Source organism: Camelus dromedarius, chromosome 5 (assembly GCF_036321535.1).
Source record: "Camelus dromedarius isolate mCamDro1 chromosome 5, mCamDro1.pat, whole genome shotgun sequence".
NCBI lineage: Eukaryota > Metazoa > Chordata > Mammalia > Artiodactyla > Camelidae > Camelus > Camelus dromedarius.
In genome coordinates, this window is record NC_087440.1 from 72,373,058 (window position 1) to 72,397,232 (window position 24,175).

Sequence of the window (24,175 nt, forward strand, 5' to 3'; positions counted from 1 at the left end):
AAAACCTTTTAGGAGATAAACAGTTCAAAGCCCCTTTCACCAAATCTTTGAGCAAAATGGTCTCCAGGAAAGTACTACTTTGCATATCACTTGACATAACGCAAGGTGCCCTTAGGGGCACCAGAACTCTGTGGGAAAGCTTGCTCTTGCACTCTTGTGAGCTGGTGCTCCAGGCAGCAGGGACCAGTGATGCTAGTAATATGCAATTGATCTCATTTAACAACAAAGTCCTCAACTAATTCTTGAGTGTTGGGGCCTGGACCACAGTGTGTGTGTGTGTGTGTGTGTGTGTGTGTGTGTGTGTGCGTGCGTGCGCGCACATGGGAATAAAAAGCTAATAGTTAATAGACTTTTGGGGTAGGATTTGATTTAGTAACAGAGGCCCCTCAAATAATAATGCCTTCAACAAGACTAGGGTTTATTTTTCATGATCTACTAGGTAACTATAGCTGGAATGGGGTTCCAAAGTGCAAGGGAACTACATTCTGCCATTTCTAAGGCATCTCTCTCATCTTATTGTCTAAAATAGCTCAATACCACATCCTCATTCCAGCTAGGAAGGAGGTGGTTATGGTGCTAAGATGAGCATGTCCCCTCCTTTTAAGGATGCAACTCAGAAGTTTCACGTATCACCTACTGGACATCCCACTGGTCACTAAGCCACATATACCTTCAAGGAGGGGGAGGCTGAGAAATGTAATCCTCATTCTAGGTGGCTATTAACCTAGCAAAAAATTGAGGGTCTTATTATTCTGGAGAGTGGATTTCTGGGGACAAATTACATTTGCCTCAACAGGGTTATACAAAATATGAAAATAAATTTATTAAGCTCTTGACTTTTTCTGAGCAAGGGTGTACCACATACCTTTTATTCCAAGGATTGGACTGAGGGATTTAGAGTATCATTTATACCTATGAGTGGATAGGAACCATCCCAGGATACGAAATATTTGAGGCTGACATTCCTGTTTCTAAAGTCTCCCAAAGTACTTTTATTTTTTTAATAGCAACTTAACCTATTGCATTATAATTACTTCTGAGTGTGGCTGTGTCTGCCTCCCCAATTACACTGTGCTCCTATAGGGCGGAGACTCTGTTCTGTGTCTGACTCATGGTCGGTTCTTAGTAAACACTGTCTAAATCCACTGTAGGAAGTTGACAACCACTGCCATTCCCACTTCTGCCTCCACACTTACCTGAACTCTGACCTTCTCTTGAGAATTAATTGAAAGTGCTGGGGGTGAATCCAAATAATAACTGAAGACTTGGATTCATGGCATCAACTCTGTTCTTGGGATCCCTGGTTGTGGTTGCTTGCTTAACTGGATCTAACTTCACATGGGGAGTATCTGCTCCAGCTTCTGCATACTGTCTGTTCTGGCCATCCATTGCCATGTTATGAACTATGCCAAAACTTAGTGGCATAAAGTAACTGCTCAGTCAGGACTGTCAGTCAGGAATTTGAACAGGGAACAGAGGAGATGATTTGTTTCTGTTCCGCAATGTTGGGACCTCAGCTGGAAGACTCACAGGTGGGGGATGACTCAACATCTGGGTTTAGGATTATCTGAAGGTTTCCTTGCTGTCATTTCTGACAGTTGATGCTGGCTGTTGGCTGGGACCTTTGTCAGGACACCTCCACGTGGTTTCTCCTTGTAGCCTGGATTTCCTCACAGCATGGTGGCTGGGTACCAATGGTGAGCTTCCCAAAAGAGAGAAGCAAGTAGAAGCTGCATTGCCTTAGTTCTAACTTGACTTTGGAAGTCATACAGCATCACTTCCGCCATATTTTATTCTTTGTGGCAATCACAAAGGCCCTTTTGGTGTCAAGAGGAGAAGAAATAGATTCTACTTTTTGATGGGGTGTTGGTGTTGGTGGTGGCTAGGTTCTAAGAGCACGTGGGATTGGAAATATAGTGATAGCCTTTTCTAGGAAACACACTCCACCTATTGGGGTCATCCAGAGGACCGAGGAGCAAGGATTCCTGGATTCACCGAGGGCTTCTGGCAGGATAGTGCCATCAGCCACATTCCCCTCATTTCGGAGGGTCCTAGGAAGAGTCAAGAGCTTTGGCAAAATCCCTGGTATCCCCCTGACACACTGACAAGCAACATGGGGTGGTGAAAATCTCCCTCAATTATGACTTAAAAGGCCTATGATTTGACTGACATGTGATTTGGACAGGCCACTTGATCTATTTAGGTCTCCGTTTCCCCTCCCTGACAGATGAGAAGTTGTTCAGACGTAGGTCTGCTGTTTTCTATCCCTCTGTAGTAGGGGATTCTTTTCCTTTTTAATACATTTTATTTTCAAACGGAATTTCAGGTGGATCCCAATATGTGAAATGAATAAAGGTCACTGAAAGGGGTATTAGTGGTGTACATGCCCACTTGACCCTTTCCCCACAGAGATTCTCCATGGAAACTCAGCACTCCTCAGAGCACATTTGAACAACCTTGAGCTTTGATTCTGGTCACCAGTGCTGATGTGTGGGTTACTTCCCCACACCAAGCAATTCTTCAAAACCAGCTGAGTGTCTTAAAATTTAACTCAGTTCTGACACTGTCCACCTGGAGATGGCATCAGATTCCACAGGTTAAGGGCTCAGTCTCACAGGACTGCCATCCACTTCAGATGCCAGTTACAAGTCCAGGTTGTTACCTGTGCTTCTTGTGACCAACTGGCTGTAAACCAGAGGTTCCCATGACCCCCTCCTTGGGCTTGATTAATTTTCTAGAGCTACCCACTGAACTCAGGAAACTAGTTTACTCACCAGATTACCAGTTTGTTACAAAGAGTGTCAAAGGATATGAATCAACAGCCAGATGAAGAGATACGTAAGGTGAGGTTCCAAACAAAGGATCTTCTGTTCTCGTGAGGACTGGGGCCCAGCGCAGTGGCACATGGAAGGGTTCCGGTACCCCAGCTTGGAAGCTCTCTGAACCCCCTCCTTTTGTGGTTTTATTACAGGCTTCATTACACAGGCATGATTGATTAAACCATTGGTCACTGACAACTGACTCAACCTCCAGTCCCTCTCCCCACCCTGGAAGCCAGGAGGTGGGACTAAAAGTGTCAACCTCAACACGCACTGTGGTTTTCCTGGCACGCAGCCCCCATCCTTAGGTGCTTTCCAAGAGTCACCGCATTAACATACACTTAGGTGTAATTGAAAGGGGTTTGTTATGAGCATGGAGACACCTTTATGACTCTTATCACTTAGGACATTCCGAGGGTTTTAGGAGCTCTGTGCCAGAAATAGAATGAAGACCAAACATATATTTCTTACTATAAATCACAATTTCACAGCCAAGATGTTTCCTAGGAGTCTCCAGGGTGTGATTGGGGTGAGAGAGGAAAACCCACCACCCAGCTCTCAGATTTTCCTACTGAGGAGTTGCTGCTTCCTTCCGCCTTCTGCTTCCCCGGCTCCCACCTCTCAGCCATCTGTTGTTGAAGGACCGGGCAGGTGTTCTGGATGCCCCAAATCCCACAGATACCTGGGAGAACAATATTTAAAGAGCAGGGACATCTGCTGGTATTGTTGGAATTTGGGGCCCTTCCCTTTCCTGTCACTCGGGCCAGACCAGCCGGGTCTGGGGAGAAACTGGGGACTCTCCAGAAAGGCCTGAGGGCTCTGGAGATGGTGGTCTCCACGATTCCACCTTCTAGGCCTTGGGGGTTACTCTGGCATCAAGAGCCCGCCCCTGGGATCTGAGGGAGGAGTGAGGCCAGGCCTACCCAAACCACATGGATTCCCAATGGGGAGGAAAATTTAAAGGGAAATAACGCAGCAGGGATGCTGCACAGGTGGAAACAGCAGATGCCTGTCACAGACTCAGAGCACTCAGGTGAGGGCTCAGTCCCTGGAAATGCCCCTTATCCTCCCGTTTTTATACTCGGCCTGTCCTTCAGTACCCAACCCACGTCCGTGACACCTGCACACCTGTGCTAGGTGCTCTTACAGTCTTTCCCTTCTTGGATGCTCTCAGCTGCTTTCCCCACCTCTATCCCTCTGCCTCGCTTCCCAGCCCACTCCCACCCCCACTTTTTCTCTCCCACATTCTCTGCTCCCTATCTTTGTCTCTTCATCCCCTTCTCTGTTTAAAAAAAATCAATCCACAGAGCGATTAGATTTGCAAATGAGCGGGCAGGAAACTGGGAACAAAGGGAACCAGAGCCGAAGAGAGAGCAGGTATAATTACTGTAATTAACTCAAGCAGCAGGGACACATCCCCTCGTTGGCTGCGGCTGCTGCGAGGTGCTGTGAGGCACCGCAGGGGACCCGGCTGAGGGGAGCTGTGCGCCCCCAGGAAATGTGGATGACTCCCCGTCTGCGGGGCTGGGACTCTTCATGGGGCCCCTGGCTGGGAAGCTCCTCCTGAAGCAGGTGCCTGCGTGAGGATCTGTCTCGTCTCTCCGGGGCTCGGCAGGAGCAGGGAGGAGGAGGGATCCAGGCTCAGAGGACACGATACGATCTCCTGGCCGCAGGGTGGGGCCAGAGAACAGAGTCGCCTCTTTCCTCTTTTACCTGGACACTTAGCTCTTTACCTGCTTCATTACATCCTGAGAGCCTGCTCTGGTCTCCCTGGGATCCAAACATTTCTAGAGACCTTGGAGGAGGAACATCTTTCTGATCCCGTGAAACCATCATATCTGCATCCCCAATATATACCTTCTGTTGTTGATAAAATGTTATCTACCTTTTGAGATATATTTGAAACTAAAGCCATTTCTGTGAAGTCTATACCTATTTCACTCTCTACGGAAGCCCTTGTCTCTTTTATGGACCTTACTTCACTATACCTCCCCTCCAACTCCTATGCTATGGAGAAGGCAGACAGACCCCATCTTTTGATTACTGGAGTTTATCACTTCTGTGGGTCTCTGTCAGTCAGACCCCTCTCACCTGTCAGTGACAGAAACCCTAACTCAAACTGGCATAAACAACAAAGGGAATTTATTAGCTGGAGTAACTGAAGAGTCCAGGGATGGTTGGAGGCAGGCGTGGCTGGATCCAGGGGCCCAAATATTATTACTGGATCTCTCCCCCTCCTGTCCCCTTTCTTCAGTGTGGGTTTCACTCCCAGGCAGACCTCTCCACAATGTAGCCCCAGCATCTCTAAGCTAACATTCCTAGAGCCAGCTATCTTAGGGAGAGGGTTTCTCCTTCCAAAATTTCCAGCACATACCTGAGATTGTGTGTGAGATCATTGGGCTGGACTGGGTCCAGAGCCAATCCCTGAGTTGGGGGAAATGAGGTCCAGTGATTGACCAGACTGGCATTAGGTGCCTGCCCCTGGAATCTGAAGGAGAAGTTGGGCCGGCCCTATCCAAACCACATGGGTTCCCAATGGGGAGGAAAAGTCAAAGGAGAAGAAAAGAACACAGCAGAGATGCTGCACAGGTGGAAACGGCAGATGCCAGTCACTGGTTCAGAGCACTGGTGAGGGCTCAGTCCGTGGAACTGCCCCGTATCAGCCCGTTTGTATACTCAGCCTGTCATTCAGTACCCAACCCATGTCCTCCAGCTCTGTAACACCTCCTTACCTGCTCTGGGTGCCCATAATCTGGAACACTTACCCAAGCGCACACATTTATGCTGCCTTATCATGATCTTTATATTTTCATTTGTTACAGCCACATATAAGCAATAAGATTACAGACCCACTAGGAGCAGGGATGTGACCACCCTTGTGTGCCTCCCTCCCACTCTGGTACAGCCCTGGGCACCAGGACAGCACCATGTTGAACCAAGCACAGAATGCAGATCTAAGAAATGGCTGGGTCACTTAACAGCTGTGTGACCTTGTGGAGTCCCCTTACCTCTCTGAGACTCGGTTTCCATATATAGAAGTTGGGGCTGTGAAAACACCTATTTTACAGAACCATGAAGAACAAAGGAGATAATATGTGTGGAAGTACCTCCCACTCTCTTCTCAGCTAAGCCCGGCCTGTCTTCCTCCAGTTACATGATTGGATATTTAATTACTGGTGAGGTAAGAAACAGGCATTGACCTTCCTTATTTCTGTGATGCTGAGCTCTCCAGGTGTCCCTCTGCCTTCCCAGTCATTTGTTTTTATTTTCCTGGCCACCTCCTCTTACTTTTTCATCTTCCTTTTAGATGATGTGCATGTGCAAGGCCAGTAGCACAGGCTCAGGTCTTGGGTTGCCCCCATTGGGGTTGCAGTTATACCACTTGCTAGAGTGAAACATCAAGCGAGTTATTTTGCCTCTCTGTGGGCCAGTTCCTCATCTGTAAAATGAGAAATCTCAGTAGTGTCTACCTCATGGTGCTGGACTGAATGAGTTAATTTGTATAAGGCACTTAGAATGGGACTTGGTGGGGAGTAAGTGCAATAAAATTGTTAATTATTATTCTTGTTTTAATGTTTCAAACTGATACACATTATACTTCAGCATCAGGGCCAGTCGATCTTTCTCCTTAAAACTTCTCAAGTTCATTCTTTCACTGCTTTCCATCCCTACTCCTAATGTCTTAACTCAGTCCCTCATCATTTCAAGCAAGGATTACTCTCATATCCTTTTAATTGGTCTCCCTCACCTATCTTGCTTTCTAATCTATTTTCCACACAAAAATCTGATCATATGTCTCCCCTGTTTTAAGTCTTTGAATAACATCCCACAATGATCAGGATACAAAGTCCAAACTCTGGGGCATGACATAAAGTGTTTCATAATTTTTTTCTCTTGCTTATTTCTTTAGCCTAATCTGTCTCCACTGACCCCTCATGTCTGGACACATCTGCTTTGTCTAGAATGCTCCTTATGTCTGTCTAGAATGCTCCAACTTCCTCTTTCTTTTCTCTTGGCCACTTCTTTGGCATCCACTGAGCCTCAGTTTAGGCATCACTCCTCACAAAGTCTTTCTGGATGTCTAGCCTCTCTCCCCAGGATGGTGTAGATGTCTTACCTAGAGCACCCAGGGAATGTCTCTAACCTAGCAGTTGTCAATTTGCATAATTGTCTGTTTCCTTCACTAGACCATAAACTTCTTTAAGGCAGGGATCCCATGTTTGAATGCCTAGCTCTTGGTACAGTTTCTGGCACCTCATCTGGGCTCAGTGCTTGTTGAATGAATTGAATAATGATAATCCCTACTGAATTTGTCAGGCCTCTTCTGGTTACAAGTGACAAAAACTGGCATTAGGTATAACTGGATCCTGGTCCTCAAATGACATCATCAGGACCATGTCTCTCTCCAGCTCTCGGCTTCACTTTCCTCTGTCTTGGTTTCATTCTTACGCTGGCACCCTAAAAATGACCATCAGCAGCTTCAGTCTATTCACTTAGCAACCCTAGTGAAAAGTTGGTGTTTCTGTCCCAACATTTTCAGCAAAATTCTGGACACTACTCTCATTAGACCAATTTACTTGCTATCCCAGGGTCATGAAATATGGTGATTGGTCAGAAACAACAGAAATTTATTTCTTACAGTTTTGGAGGCTGGGAACTTCAAGACCAAGGTACTGGTAGATTCTGTATCTATCCACTTCCTAGATGGTCATCTTTTGCTACAACCACACGTAGCAGAAAAGATGATGGAACTCTCTGGGGTCTCATATAAGGGCACTAATCTCATTTCTGAGGGATCCATTCTTATGACTTAATCACCCCAAAGGCTCCAGCTTCTAAGACTGTAGTAACATACCCATCTCTGGAGCTGGGGGATAGAGTCATGGTCACCTGACACAATGGATGAGTGGAGGAGGGATGTTTCTCCCCAAAGAAACATGGGTTAGAGGGAAACAAAACCAACATTGATGCAGAAATGCCAGGTACTGCTAGCTCTCATATAAACATTTCAGGTAATCTTCACAATGATCTAAAGAAACCCATTCTACAGATGAGAAACCTGAGGCTTGGAGTGGTTCAGTGACTTGGCTGAGTCACACAGCTTACAAGAGGTGGAATCAGCTTCTCACTTGGACAGCCTGACTCCAGAGCCTTCCCCCTTTTAAAAAAAAAGATTTAAAAAAAAGGAATACATACACACAGTAAAAACTCCAAACAGCACAAAAAGTGTACAGTGAACGGGTAATTATATTCAAGTCCTGACTCTGATCCCCAACCTCCCCTTTTCTGCCCCTGAGTCATCTACCCGAGAGGCCTCACTTCTGCACTTTATTATGCCAATCCAAAACAGTCTTTCCATCAAGGTTCTATTTTGTCCCCACTTCCTAGGGTTCTACCCCAAGCCCAGTTTATTATGAGGTCTTTCTAGGGCTGGCAGGAACATGAACCAGTTCCAGCCTGGTGTGAAGTCGGGAAATTGTTGGGCACTGCTTTGTGGTGGTTCTTTCCCAGCCTCTCGTAGCTTCTCATGCGTGAGCTGACCCGTACTCAGGCCATGAGAGCCCAGTGATCGTGGAGAGGACCTTCTGGCAGTAAGCAGGGGCAGTTGTAGGGCCTGCCTCCTTCCTTTCCTTCTCCAGCTGTCAGCGACCCTTCCAGCACTGTCTGCTGCACAATGTCTGAAACTGTTGTTTCCTTTTGTCTTTTTTTTTTTTTAAGCTGTTTAAGGACAGATGGTGGCTCTGGTTCCTATTATTGCATCATGGCCAGAAACAGGGCTACTTTCACCAGGATTTATGATTCCTTCCAGAGATATGCTGTGCATAAACAAATATGTATGTCCCCTCTTCTTTATGTACATGGTACCCATTGCTACAGTTTTGCCCCTTGCTCTTGTCACTTGTTATCCCACAGATTGTTTCGCATGGGCTGACCTCACTCTTTTAAAGGCAGAGCCTGTACTCCTGACTGCTACTCTGGTCGGCCTCACTGAATGACGGCTGAGTTATTATTGGCTGTAATTGATGCTTGGTGAATAGTCGACGAGTTGAATAAATTATGTTGAAACTGCACCCAGGTGGCTGGGCTCTCACACTCTGATGACTGAAGGGACTGGGACACGCCATGTTCAGTCTGGGGTCCTTTGTATTCCAGACCGCTCCGTCCTCTCCTTTCATGTCTCTGAAGAGGTTCTTCTTGCTTTCTGGTCTGTGGGAGGCTGAGGCCTAGTAATATTTAAACCCTAGCTCTTGTCTCTTGTCTCCCATTTCATAAGAATCCAATTTTTATGATGAAACCGGATCCACTGTATGAAAAGAGGCGCATGTGTACCTATTCAGGGAAACACTGTGGTATAGAAGTGTGCCTGGACGGTGCCTGGTACCTAGAAGCTCAGCAAATACTTTCTGGATGAACTTGGGGCTCACTTGTGTCTCATGCATTTATTATCCAGCCCCTCTCCCCTCCAAAAGTTCTGGTTGTCTAACATCTATTCAGGGTCTACTAAGTGATGCTGTCAAAGATGAGTATGTAGAGATAATTCATCAACTCATTAATAGAAATAAAGCATTTGAAATACCCTAAATATTCATAGCAACAGAATTTTGTTAAATTTGTGAAACAGAGTTGTTAAATAATGGTGAACGATTGGTATATAGCATTAGTGTTACCTTAGGCTGTTTGGGCTGTAACAAAACCATCACAGACTGGGTGGCAGTTAAACAAAAATTTATTTCTCACAGTGCTGGAGGCTGGGAAGGCCAAGATCAGGACTCTGGAAGATTTGGTGTCTGATGAGAACCTGCTTCCTGGTTCACAGATGTCCATCTTCTTACTGCGTTCTCAGATGGCAGCTGGGCTAGAAAGCTCTCTGGGGCCTCTTTTATAAAGGCACTAATCCCACGCATGTGGGCTCCACCCTCATCACCTCCCAAAGGCCCCACCTCTTGATAGTGTCACACAGGGGCATAGGATTTAATATGTGAATAGGGGCCATAAATATTGAGTCTACAGCAAGTATATAGCTCTTAAAACTGTGTGTGTGTGTGTGTGTGTGTGTGTTTGTGTGTGTGTGTGTGATATACAGCTTAACATGACCCCCAGATGCAAGTTAACCACTTCATTTGGGCTTTAGCTGACTTTCTCTGATCTCTTTGGAAGCTAACACAGCGTGAAGTACAAGTTCACGATGTAACATCTCTTAGTTCTCACAGCAGCCCCACAAAGCAGCTTTATTTGCCTCATTTCTACAGAAGAACTAGTCAAGGCCATTTAGCTAATGTATGGAGGAACTAGGATTTGCATTCATGTCTTTCTGAACCTAAAACCTCAGCTCCAGCTGTCCGAGGGGCTAAGATATTTTTCCCAAAGTGTGCTCTGCTCCTACCAATTGTTAAAGGAAAATGGTTCCCTGTTCTCAAGGATGTTTGCCTTTATGTTGTGATTTAAAGTGGGAGACAGCTCACACAGTACAGGCACACCTGGTTTTATTGGTATTTATTCACAGTTACTGCTTTTTTTTTTTCTTTTTTTAACAAATTGATGGTTTGTGGCAACTGTGAGCCAAGCAAGTCTATTGGTGCCATTTTTCCAACGGCATTTGCTTACTTTGTGTCTCTGTCACATTCCAGTAGTTCTTGCAATATTTCAAACTTCTTCATTATTATTACATTTGTTATGGTGATCTGTGATCAGTGATCTTTGGTGTTATTATTGCAAAAAGATTACAACTTGCTGAAGGCTCAGATGCTGTTTTGCATTTTTTAGCAGAAAGTGTTTTTTAATTAAGGTATGTACTTTGTTGTTTTTTTTTTTTTTTTGGACATAATGCTATTGCACACTTCATAGACTACAGTATAGTGTAAACATAACTTTTATATGCACTGGAAAACCAAAAACATTGTATGACTTGCTTTATTGTGGTATTAGCTTTATTATGGTGTCCTGGAACCGAACCTGCAGTATCTCCAAGGATGCCTGTATTTCCTAGTGTCTGCCTGTGGTTGGGAGAGGAGGTTTTAACAGATGGTGGCTGGGTTGACACCTTGGTAAATAAGGTAGTCATTTATACAACCTGCCTGGGTTGCAGAAATTTGGAATATCAAGGTGAGGAGGGCTTCAGAAAGAATGATTTAGGTCTGCCTCTTCATTTTACAAATGAGGAAATTGAGGCAAAGGGAGACTGCCTTATCCAAGGACACCACTTGCTTTGTCTGAGAGAGAACTAGAACTTCCTGACTCCTAGTCCAGTGCTCTTTACTCCTTACGCAAATAAGAGGACGGGTTTTTAAATTTCCTCGCAGTCAGTGAGTGGTTTCATGTATTATGTGTGTTTTCCCTCTGTGCATTTCTCTGTGTTTTACCTTGTGTTCTTACTCTCTTTGTCTCAGGCTTCCTCCTGACTGTATTTAAGTTCACGGCAAAATGGCAGGTTGATCCATAGAAAAGCGGGAAAAAGAGTTGAGCAGAAGGGGCCTTAGGATGTAGGACTACAGCCTTGCATCAACTCTGATGGGGATAGCTGTGCATTAATGCACACTGTGTTTATAACTATGTAGTACAGGTAAGAGTGTACAGGTGAATCGTATCAGGGATGCTTCCTGTTTAAAGACCACCATGGCCATGGTGGTCACCCTTAGCCTTATCTGTTCCATCTCTAGAAGTTTATCTTACAAAGATGTGTGCATAAGGATTTTTTAAAAAACATTGTCTTCAACAGCAAGGGACTATAAACAACCTAAATATCCACTGAAAGGGGGATGGTTATAAAAACCATGGTACATCCATACAGTGGAGTATACATGAGATGCAACATGGCAGATCATATGGGCTCACATGGTGCAACCTACAAAATGTATTAAGTGAAAAATAAGATGCGTGTGTCTTGGTTTGGGTTCCCTGAAAAGAGAGCCTCAGACAAGGACTTGGTGCAGGTAGTTTATTTAGGAAGTGATCCCAGGAAAAATAAATGAGAGAGTAAGACAGAAAATGCAGATAAAGAGTGTATACTGAGTAGTATTCCATTGTATAAATATACTACAACTTCTTTATCCAGTCATCTGTCGATGGACATTTAGGTTATTAAGGGATAAATTGGGAGTTTGATTTTCAGATACTAACTACTATATATAAAATAGATAAACAAGAAGTTTCTACTGCATAGCACAGGAAACTATATTCAATATTTTGTGGTAACCTATAATGAAAAAGAATATGAAAATGAATATATGTGTGTATATGTATGACTGAACTATTATGCTATACACCAGAAACTGACACAATATGGTAAACTGACTATACTTCAATTAAAAAAAAAATGGGTGTATACTGAGTTGTTGCTATAGCTAAGGGAAGCCCAAATAAGTCCAAACCTTTGGAAAACACACAGAATGTCTCCCAGAATTGTCTGTTTTGGTAAGAAGGAAGGCTGGGGCATTTGTTAATAAAGCCTGTCCTGCATTGGTCAAGGTTGTTCTGGGGTCTTAACTGCCTCCTCCTATATCTTGTAATATAAAAGATACCTAATTGCATGTAAACAAAAAGTATATATGTATATATATACACACAAAAAATGTGTATTTGTGTATGTATAGCTACATAAATATCCATGCACAGATATCAGTAGAGAGGTATATTCACACACACACACAGGCGATTTTGAATAATGCATAAAATCACTGGGAATAGTGGTTACTTTTGGGTAGGGAGATGGGATATTTGGAGGCCTGGACATTTGGTGTGGGAGAGAGCTAATTTTTCAATGTCTAGCTTTTTGTAATAATCACTGTTTTATATGAACGTATTTTTTAAAAAAAAGTTTAATTTTGTTGAGGTATAACTTACATTTAATAAAATGTACCTATTTTAAGTGTACAATTTAATGAGTTTCAATGAACATATACACCCATTTAACCACCACTACAAACAAGATATAGAACATTTCCATTGAGCTGCCAATTGGCTTTTTGAAGTCAGTCCACTCCTCTCACCCTAGGTAAACACTGATCTGCTTTGTGTCACCTTAAATTAAATCTGTCTTTTCTAGAGTTTCTATAAATAAAGTCATACACTATGTACTTTTTTTGTGATTGGCTTATTTTGCGCAGTATAATGTTTTTGAGAATTATCCATTTTTTTTAATCTCAATAGTTTGTTCCTTGTTACTGCTGAGTAGTATTCCACTGTAGTGATGACAATTTTTTTTTACCATTCACTTTTTGATGGACTTGTGGGTTGTGTCTGGCTCTGAGTTTTTATGAATAAAAGTTATCATGAAAAAGTCACAAACACTTACAACAAGGCTTTGTGAAGATACATATTTTAATTTTTATACCACTCTGGTAATTTTTTTTAAAGTTTTTATTTTTTTGTTTGTTTTACTTTTGTGGGGGAGGTTATTAGGTTTATTTATTTTTAATGGAGGTACTGAGAATTGAACCCAGGACCTCGTGCATGCTAAGCAGCTCACTCTGCCACTAAGCTATACCCTCCCTCTTTTAATTTTTATTGTGTAAATACCTCGGGGGTTGCAGGGTCATGTAGTAAGTGAATATTTATTAAAAAATTGCCAAAGTTGCCTTAAGTGCTGTATTATTTTGCATATCTACCAACAAAGTAGGGAATTTCCAGTTGTTCCACATCCTTGCAGTACTTGGTATTATTTCTTTTTTTAATTTTAGCTATTCTAGTGGGTGATAGTAATATCTTGTGGTTTTAATATGAGTTTCCCCAATGAAGTGGAGCATATTTTCATTTGCACATTTGCCATTTGTATTTCTTTTGTGAATTGTCTGTTCAAAATTTTTGCCTATTTTTAACTGAGTTAATATCTCAGTATTATAAAGAGTTCTTTATGTAGTCCAAATACAAACCTTTTGTTAAATGTATGTATTGCATGTATCTTTTTCTTGTCAATGGCTATCCCCCACCCCACTTTTTTTTTAAATGCTGTCTTTCAAAATTTAGGAAGCTTTATTTATTTTTTATTGAAGTAAAGTTGGTTTACAATGTTGTGTTAATTTTTGGTGTACAGTGTAGTGATTCATTTATGCATATATATATATTCTTTTTCAGTATAGTCCATTATAAGGTATCAAATATATATACAGTAGGACCTTGCTGTTTATCTATTTTATACATAGTAGTTAGTATCTGCAAATCCCAAAATCCCAGTTTATCCCTGCCCACCCCTTTCCATCCTGGTAACCGTAAGTTTGTTTTCTATGTCTGTGAGTCTGTCTCTGTTTTGTAAATAAGTTCATTTGTGTCCTTTTTTTTTTTTTTGATTCCACATATAAGTGATACAGTATGGTATTTTCCTTTTTTTCCTGGCTTACGTCAGTTACAATGACAATCTTCAGGTCCATTCACATTGCTGCAAATGGCATTATTTTATTCTTTTTTATGGCTGAGTAGTATTCCATTGTATAAAAATAGCACAACTTCTTTATCCAGTCATCTGTTGATGGACATTTAGGTTGTTTCCATGTCTTGGCTATTGTAAATAGTGGGAGGCTTTAATTTTGATATACAGTCAGCCCTCCATATCTTCAGATTCTGCATTAGCAGATTCAACCAACTGTAGAAGGAAAATATATATTTTTTAAATTACAGAAATTTCCAAAATGCAAAATTTGAGGGCACAGGCAACTAATTACATAGTTTTTACGTTGTATTTACAACTGTTTACATAGCATTTACATGTATTACATGTATTACACTGTATTAGATATTATAAGTGATTAGAGATGTTTTAAAGTATTCAGGAGAATGTTTATAGGTTATATGCAAATATTACACTATTTTATATAAGGGATTTGAGCATCTTTTTTTTTTTAACATTTTTTTAATTGAGTTATAGTCATTTTACAATGTTGTGTCAAATTCCAGTGTAGAGCATGATTTTTTAGTTATACATGAACATACATATATTCATTGTCACATTTTTTTTTTCGCTGTGAGCTACCACAAGATCTTGTATATATTTCCAGATTTTGGTACCCACAGGGGGTCCTGGAAACTATTCCCCCATGATACTAAGAGATGACTATAGTACAGTGTATTAGTTTTTTTTCCTTTTGGAGTGTATACTTTTTGTGTATTATCTAAGAACTCTTTGCCTATACAAGTGTCATAACATTTTTCTCTTATGTTTTCTTCTAGAAGTTTTTAGTTTAGCATTTACATTTAGGCTAATCTATTTTAGGTTAATTTTTGCTTATAGTGTAAGGCAATGTTCAAAGTTTATTTTCTTCCTGGGATATTCAGTTATCTTAGCAACATTTGTGGAAAATCCTTTCCCATTGGATTACTTTGGCATTTTTTGTCAAAAATTAATTGATGATATATGAGTGGGTCTATTTCTGGACCCTTTATTCTGTTTCTTTGATCTACATGTCTGTCCCATAGTAATAACACACTGTCTTTATTATTTTAGCTTTATGGTAAATCTTAAAATAATGTAGTTCTCACACTATTTTATGATGTGGTGTAGGAGGTAGTCCAAGTCTTCCAACTTTGTCCTTCTTTTTCAGAGTTGTGTGGCTATTTTATTTTTATTATTTTTAACATTCTTCATTGAGTTATAGTCAGTTTGGCTATTTTAAATCCTTAACATTTACATACAAATTTTATTATCAGTTCATCAATTTCTATTAAAAGACTTAGTGACATTGTGATTGAGATTACGTTAAATCCCAATACATCGGGGAATACTGACATCTTAGTAAGATTGTGCCTTCCAATCCATAAACATTGTATATATCCTCGTATATTTAGGTCTTCTTTAATTTTTTTCAATAATTATTTTGTCATTTTCAGTGTGGAGGTTTAGCATTTATTTTGTTAAATTTATCCACAACTGTTTTGTGTCTTTTGATGCTGTCACAAATGGTATTTGTGGTAACCAGCCTCCAGATTGGCCCCCAATGCTCCTTCCCTCCTGGTATTCATGCCTTTTTATAGTCTCCCCCACAACACACACACACACACACACACACACACACACACACATTATACCAGGGTTGCTCTGTGTGACCAATAGAATATGGCAAAGTGATGGAATGCCACTTCTGAGAGTAGGTAGTAAAAGATGTCATGGCTTCTTCCTTGCTCTCTCTTGGACTACTTGCTCTGGAAGATATGGGAACAGCTTTTTTGGAAGGTCTAATGTGAAGGCCAGATACCATGATAAATGAGGAACTGAGGCCTCCACCAACAAGATGTGAATGAGTGATCTTAGAAGTGGATCCTCCAGACCCAGTCAAGCCTTCAGATGAGAGCAGCCTTGGCCAGCATCTTGATTGCAACCTCCTGAGAGACCCTGAACTGGACCACCTGGTGAACCTACTCCCAGATTCCAGGCTCTTTGAAATTGTGTGGGGTAACAAGTGTTTGTTGATTCAAGCTGCTAACTTGGTCATTTGTTATGTAGCAATTGAGAACTAATACAGTATTTTAAAAAATTAATAGTATCTATTTTATTTTAACTTCTAATTCTTTGTTTCTAGCATTTAGAAATTCTATTTAAAAAAAAATATAGACCTTGTATCCTGTATCCTTCCTAAAAATCAGCTCTTTGGCAGATATTTTAGGCCTTTCTACAGAAGCAAGCATGTCATCTGTTACAAAGTATTGCTTCTTTTCAAATCTGGATGCTTTTTATTTATTCTACTGCCTTATTAACCTGGTAGGACTTTAAGGATAATGTTGAATAAAATAGTGAGAGCAGATATTCCTGCCTTGTTCTTGATCTTAAGGGGAAAGCCATTTAGTCATTCACTGTAAGTATGATGTTAGCTGTCGGTTTTTCAGAGATGCCCTTTGTCAGGCTGAGGACGTTTTCATCTGTTCTTAAGTTACTGAGAGGTTTTAAACTTTTTTCCCCTCAATTTTCTGTCATCAATACTAGATTCATAGTTTTATTATAGTAACAAATAGTTGTTACAGTGACATCTATACACATACAGAATTACATTTAAATTCATATAGAACAATATTACACTTTTAGTTGTACTTGAAATTAGAAGATGAAGTATAGCTTAAGCTTTACAACAAAGAAAAGAAAAATAAATGAGATAAAAATAGAGTTAACAGTAAAAATAAAAATGTCCGTTCTTGTACAACATTTGGTAACTTTTTGTTAGAAAGCTACATCTTCTTAATCCGATTATCTAATCCATTAAAATATGGGTGGCTCAGTGTTATTTTGCCAGAAACTTGTTTGATAGGATCATAAACTAATGTTTTGAAAGGAAATCCAAGACATTTTCAACCAAGTTTTTGTCATGGGGTGCTAGACTTCCTGGTTTCCGTATGGGAAATGTATTCTTATAGCCTTGTAAAGAATCTGCTTCTGGCCACACTTCATCTTGGGGATGCCCAAAGCTCTGAAAATTTGGGAGAGTTGATCAACTTCCAAATCCCCATGGAAAAGAGGCTTGTTAGTTGTTAATTCTGCAAATAGGGTATCTATACTCCAAATGCCAACTGGAGTTGAATAGTGAGCTGAACCCAGCAGTACTTCTGGAGATCTATACCAGAGTGTTACTACCTCATGTATTTATACCCTAATAGGTATTCCAAAAGCTCTGGTAAAGTAAAATCAACTAGTTTAATTGTTCCTTTGTTATCAACAGATTTTGAGGTTTTAAGACTGTGAGGAGCTCTTCTAGAGTAACAAAATACAATCCCTTGTAGGATTTGGTACATATAGCTCTTAACAAGTGAGGAATCCATGAACAGACCTGGAGGGATAGAATCCAAATATTTCTTGAGATGCAAGGAATTAAAAGATGAAATATAACCTGGTTTCTTGCATAACCACATCTTGAAGAGTGACTGTATTTTGTTGACAAAGTTCTTCTAAAAGAGAAATTTTTTGAATTGCAGTACTGAAATGGTTCCTTTTTACTTTCTAGTCTGATTTTCTTCATGGCTACCGCTTGACCTGCAGTTTTGTGTCTCCCTTTATACATAACTTTGTAGATACCTTCTCTACCTTTATCTATTTTGGTATAATCTTCTGCAATTACTCAGTAGGAATGGTAGATCCTGGCTTATTATTCTGTGATGATCATGGGTGGGGTAGGGGCTGTTGGAGAAGTGGTGGAGGCAGTGGTGCAGCTACCATATCTGTGTTACTTTTTCCTCAAATTCCAAGAGCCCTTATTATGTGTAATTTTCTAATAATCTTTCTAAGTCTGAGATAATTACATACTTTTTCTTTTTTGTTTTGTTAATATGGTGAATTACATTTGATTGATATTTGAACTAGCCTTGCATTCCTGAGATAAAGTCCACATGGTCATCATTTATGAAAATACTTGATTGTTTTTGAAAATATTTGATGAATGCTTTTCTATTATTTGAAGCATACCTGCATTTCATCTGAGAGAGAGACCAGGAGACTCTGCTCCCATTGACTAATGTTGGGATCACAGTGGTTCCTTGGTGCTTGAAATAAGTGGGTAAGTGGGTTTTTATAATCCTCTGAGATCCTTGGGGAAAGTGTCCAGACTGAGACATGTGAGAATCTTGGTAGACTGTTGGGAATTTCCTGCCCCCTTGAATCAGTATATTTGTTCAATCAAAATTCAACTTTAATTTGGAGGAGAAGCTGAAAACTGGAATAGTGAGTAGAAGAATAGAGAAGGAGGACTGCTGGTAGAAACCTCAAAATAGGGAGAATATTGAGATACTGACTACCCTAAAATGACAATTATTCACTACTGAAATCATGGCCCTTATGGATCAGAGTCACATCTTCAGGATCATTTTACAGGATTCCTTTAACTGCACATTCTACTTTCCTGAGAAGAGTTTTTAAATTGCATGTTGTCCTCCATCTCCTTAAGTTTTCAGTGACACACCAGCACCCAGTGATGTTTTAGCATACCTTTGCTTATGTGTTGGTGCTCCATGCAGCTACCTGGCAGGCCCACTCCCTAACCTTCCTCTTAGTGCTTTGAGCTCAGCAGGGATTGGATCAGAATTTGTTGAAAGTTCAGTGTCCCCTTCTTTGAGACTCTAGGGAGATGGGTATGAAATATGATAACTTATTTTCACTAAAGAGCATTAAGCCCAGGAGAAACCTTTCTTGGCCTGCCTCAAAGGCTGGGGTGAGTGTCTGTATGTTATGAGTAGGGAGACTGAGACATGGGATTCTGAAAAGGAAACTTCAGTGAATGAAATCATAGGAAAGAATCTGGGTGACTCCATCAAGTCCCAAACAGCTGCCAACTTCTCAAGGTTAACACGCTGAGAAGGGCTAGAACCACTTGGCTTTCCGTTTCTTTCCCAGGGATATGGATCTTGGAGTCTGTGAAAATAGCTGGTGAGCAGAGCAGAGCAGAGCAGAGCAATGTAGTCTTTCTTTCTCTATCTTCTGTCTCGTTTTTCATTCTCTCTCCCCATCCCTTTCTAACCTAGACTGGGACCATCAGATGACAGAAGAGTTCTACTTTAAAACAAGTGCACTCAGGTATTTATAGTAAGGAAATGGACTGAATGAGCCAGCTGCTAAAAATAGGTCTGATTTAATCCATTCAGGAAGATTGTGGCCCAATGCATTTAGGGATAAAATAAATCAATTCAGATCTAATATTTAGAAAATATAACCCAGATTAGAATGGTTGGCCTCTTGTGAGAAATGCTAGATTTTTTCCAAATTGGCAGTGATGGTGGGGATAGGCTTTTCAGGCAAAAGGCTTGACTCAGCCTGGACATCAGAATATCTTCTCAAGTTTGTTCTAATTTTCCTCCAGAAAAATTGGTCTATGTTCTCTAAGCTTTGCACTTCATATATTTCAGTGGAGCTTCCTGAATCTATAAGGGAGGTTTGAAGCTCTGACTTCTTGCTGGGGAATACTAACTCTCTTATCAATTGTATAGTAGATACTCATTCAATTTTCCCACATGGGTAAGTTCTTTAAATGAATGAACACATGCACAGCATTTATTGAGCACTTACTGAGTGCCATGCACCATGCTAGGCTCTTTTCATGCTATTTTATTTAGACCTCACTATAACCCTGGCATATGCTATGCTTTTTGCTGATACACAAACTAAGGCTCAGCTAGGATTCTCCAAAGCCATGTTGCTTGTGAATAGCAGATTGAGATTTGAACTCTTATCTAACACAGAGAATAAATATGGAGTCTTGCAGTATTTTTGTAGTCCTCTTGGAATTTTATTCTGGGCTGTGCACGTATAGGCCTTCAATTAGTGTTTATTTATGGTAAAGGCTTTCTTGATTACATCTCTCATTATCCTTTCCTCCTTTGAGTTCAGTAGCCTACTTGTACCATTCAATTTCATATCTACTTTATGTTATCTTGTATCATCCATCCATTGTTAGGAATGTGTTAAGTTGCAAGGATAAAAACCTCAACCAATGTGATGGTTAAAAAAAAAATCTTTGCAAGTTCTTTGATACTCCTCCCATTGAGAACTGGCGGCTGTGTCTCCTCTGTTTGAATCTGGTGACTGCTTCAGCTGAGTACTGCAGAAATAAGACTGTGATTCCCACACGAGAATGGGTCATAAAAAGCCTTGCAACTTCAGTCCAGGTCTCTCGGAATGCTTAATCTCAGAACTAGCCATTGTGTGTGAAAAGCCTAAGCCATGTAGAGAGGCCACATGTGTAGGCACTTGGTCAGCAGTCCCATCTGAGTCCAGTCTTGGCCATCCCAGCCCGGGTACCAGACACATGAGTAAAGAGGCTCTCTTGGAAGTGAATTCTCTAGGTACAGCTGTTCTAGTTCCTGGGTGTTTGAGTTACTTTCCTGATTGAATCTTCTCAGTAAAGGCCCCCGACATCATGGACTAGAGACAGATCATTCCAGATGGACCCTGTCTGATTTCCTGACCCACAGAATCTGTGAGCTAAATAAAATGATTTTTTTTTAATGTCACTAAGCTTTAGAGTCTCTAGTTACACAGAAAGAGTAACCTGGACATCCAATTAGCTCTGGTTTACAGCAGTGGAAACATGTGTATATATGTATTTAATGTAGTGAGAGGTCTAGAGGTTGGCCCTTTGTTGGCATTAGTTCATTGCTCAGCTATGCTGTCAGGGACCCAGGATCTTTTCATATGTCCATGTTGCCATCCTTAGTATGTTGCCTTTTGTCCTCATACTTGTTGCCTCATAGTTTTGGCGTAAATACTGTAGCTCCAGGCATTGCATCAGCATTCAAGTTAGGAAGAAGAAAGGACAGGCAGAGCTAGCCTTATCTATATGGTTTTACTAGGAAGGCAAAAGCTTTCCCAGAAACTGCTATGTCATCACTTACATCTCATGAGCTTGAATTTGGAAGGTTGGCTGAAAAAATGAGTATTTACCTGGCATATGGCTGTCCTAAACACAGTCTGAATTTGCTTAGCAAGGACACCAGGGAGCATGAGCACCATGTGGGCAACACCAGTGTCTGCCACATACCTCAGTTGCTTTGCATCATTTTTTTCTGGTTGGTTCAACTAGATGGTGAGTTATTGAAAACAGAGACAATGGTGATTACTTCTCTGGAATGCTTCTTAGCATCCATTATAGCACTGAGAATGTCATTTCTGTTTACTATGTTTACTTACTGAAGAAAGAAGAAAAGAATAGGGAGGAGGTTTTCTAGAGCAGAGTGCATTTTTTTCTTGCATATCCCCTGAAAAAATGTTGAGAGACAATGTACCCTCTTGTACATTTTTAACTTGATATCTGCAGGTTTTCATGATAACTTATGAGATAATAAATGACAATGTAATTTTTGGCATATAGTAAATACTGACATTTTAAAATAAACCTTTACATGCTCTTTATAAAGTTTCCAGTCTAAATACTATAATGGTTTGATACTACTACCTTCTGTTTAAAAATGCACAAGCTTTTCTTTAGTAGCCAGAAAATTTTACATCATTTCTTTTCCTCCTTGAACTTATATTTTCATTCCACTTTCCCCACAGGATTTTATCCTAATGTAACATATTTTTATGCCTGAAAGTTTTTTTTTATTGATTTTTGTGCCATACTTCTCTGCAACAAAAACATACATGTAAAATGAAATAGCATTTTAAAACATGTCATGTGACTGAAAGTCTTTAAGTATTAAAACATTTCTTCTGGATTGAATTATCATTAAAATTATTATACTATGTCATTGAGAAAAACAACATAAATATAGTATACATTTTGATATGGAATTATTAAAACAAGTGAAATTCATCAAAGTGCATCTACTGTTAGGTGGATAGGATTTAAAAAAATTGGATCATGTATCTCTGGGCAAATATTACGTATTGCTTGATTGAGACAGTTTGACATCAATTGCAAGTCTATTTTTCGTTTATTAAGACATAAGTGCTGATGGATGTTAACTAGACTTACTGTGGTGATCTTTCTGTAGTATGTACAGATATTGAATCACTATGTTACACACCTGAAACTAGTGTAATGCTGTATCTCAATTTTAAAAAAGGTAAAAATGCTGAAAATTTTCCCATAAGTAAATGGAAATGTAAGGAATATTGTTACATTTGATTATCTGAACTACTTCCAAGTCGTATATTAAAAATTACATAGTGATCTATCATCAAAAATTATTTCTAATGATCTATAAGCTGATAGCCCAGTTAGGTCCTCCTTTGATTATGTGGGAAACACTTGAGTTGGAAAAGAATTTGCAACCAGTTATATGAATTGTTCACTTGCAAATACATTTTTTGCCCTATCATTAGAGACATTCGCAAACTCAGTATTTCTATTTACTCCTTGGTTGGAGCCTTGGAAGTTTGTACTCCAGTACTTACATCATAGTAAGATTTGGGATGAGTGAGCACTGTGCTTTTCTTTTGGTAAGTGGGAGGAGGGCTACTATGAAAAAGAAGATGGGAAGATAGGAAGGGAGAAGTTGCCTTATGCCCCAGCTGCAGGCAGGTCAATTTTAGAAGAGACTGTAGGAAAACTGAGGATTTGAAAATTGATCCTCATCAATCTACCCATGTCCCCAACCAAGTGTGCTTGTACCCACCAAGAGCAGAGGTACCCCAACTTGAACAGCTGTTCCAAAGGCTGTTAGAATTCATAGAGATGTTATCACTCTTGGAGAGGACAGATTTGCTTGAGTTTCCCTTCAGGCATGTTGTTTCTCTCTTAATGAACTGCTTTGTGTGGTGCCTTATTGGTACCATCTCACTGAGTCCAAAGAACAATCTTAAGAGGGAGTAATCATTATCTCTACTTTGCAGGTGAGGTTACAGGGGTTAAGAGAGGTAGCAGCCATCAGGTACCAAAACTGGGATTCAGACCCAGGGTGATGGGTTTACAAAGCCTGAGCCTGGCTCTGGGCACAGTGAGCACAGCTCTTCACATGAGCCGTTGCCTGGACTGCTGTTACTTTCATCTTTGTTTTCTCCTTGGCAAATTTCTCTAAAGCAGTGGTTCTCAAATCTAGGTGGCTGGGTCCCACCTCCAGAATTTCTCATTCAGCAGGTCTGGGTGAAGCCAAGAATCTGCATTTCTAACAAGTTTCCAGGTCTGGGAACTTACTTCTCTAAAGCATGTCCAGCCTCATGGGAGAGGTTCCCATTTCTAACATATTTAGGGACTGACACTTTTTCCTTTAAATTTCTTTTAGAGTTGAGGTTTTTGCTTGACTAGAAGTAGGTATATATAAAATGCACATTTCATAGATATTTCAGTGCCTGAAACAACTCTGGAAAAACTTGTGCTGCACGAATTTTGCTGGAGATTTTTTGGGTGATACTGCCCATAGACATGCCTGCATCAGGGGAAATTGTGTTTCCATACTTTTATTTATTTGTATATACTTTGCACACGAAGTTCTTCTGTGTCTTTGCCAAGTGGTTCTTTCTGTCCGCTTGGAATGTCCTTTCCTTCATTCTTCACCTATTGGTTCAGTCCTCAAGACTCATTAAAGATAGTGTCTTCTCTCTGAAATTTGCTGGGTAAGTGCCCCTTCACTGAACATCTCTAGCCTGACATAGCATTCTACAGGCATGATCTTTCTTACCTGTTCTCTCTCCTATTGGTTGATAAGTTCAATACTCGTTAAGTGCTCAATAAATAATAATAATAAGCTAACATCTAGTGAGGATTTACTATCTACTAGACATTTGCTTAACACCTTACATTTACTATTTTATTAAATCCTTACAACAATGAGGTAGATACTGCTGTCATCCCTGTTTCATAGTTGAGGAAACTGAGGCACAGAAAGTAACTTAGCCAAGGGCACCTAGCCATTCAGGGGCATTTCCTTATTGAAATAGAATAAGTCTCTGTGGCCTAGACTGACTCTTAGGCTTGCAGCCCCCAAATACTGATCTGTCAGCCCATGAAGCTCATTGA

At 40.5% G+C, this 24,175-nt stretch overlaps 1 protein-coding gene and 1 pseudogene across 1 annotated transcript in view; one reads left to right on the top strand and one right to left on the bottom strand.

The window, feature by feature from the left end:
* Nucleotides 1–24,175, top strand: part of NRXN3 (neurexin 3) — a 1,627,094-nt gene that overhangs the window by 42,819 nt on the left and 1,560,100 nt on the right. The gene's annotated exons all lie outside the window — the stretch shown is intronic.
* On the bottom strand, nt 16,891–17,559 carry LOC105086244 (cyclin-dependent kinase 1-like; annotated as a pseudogene).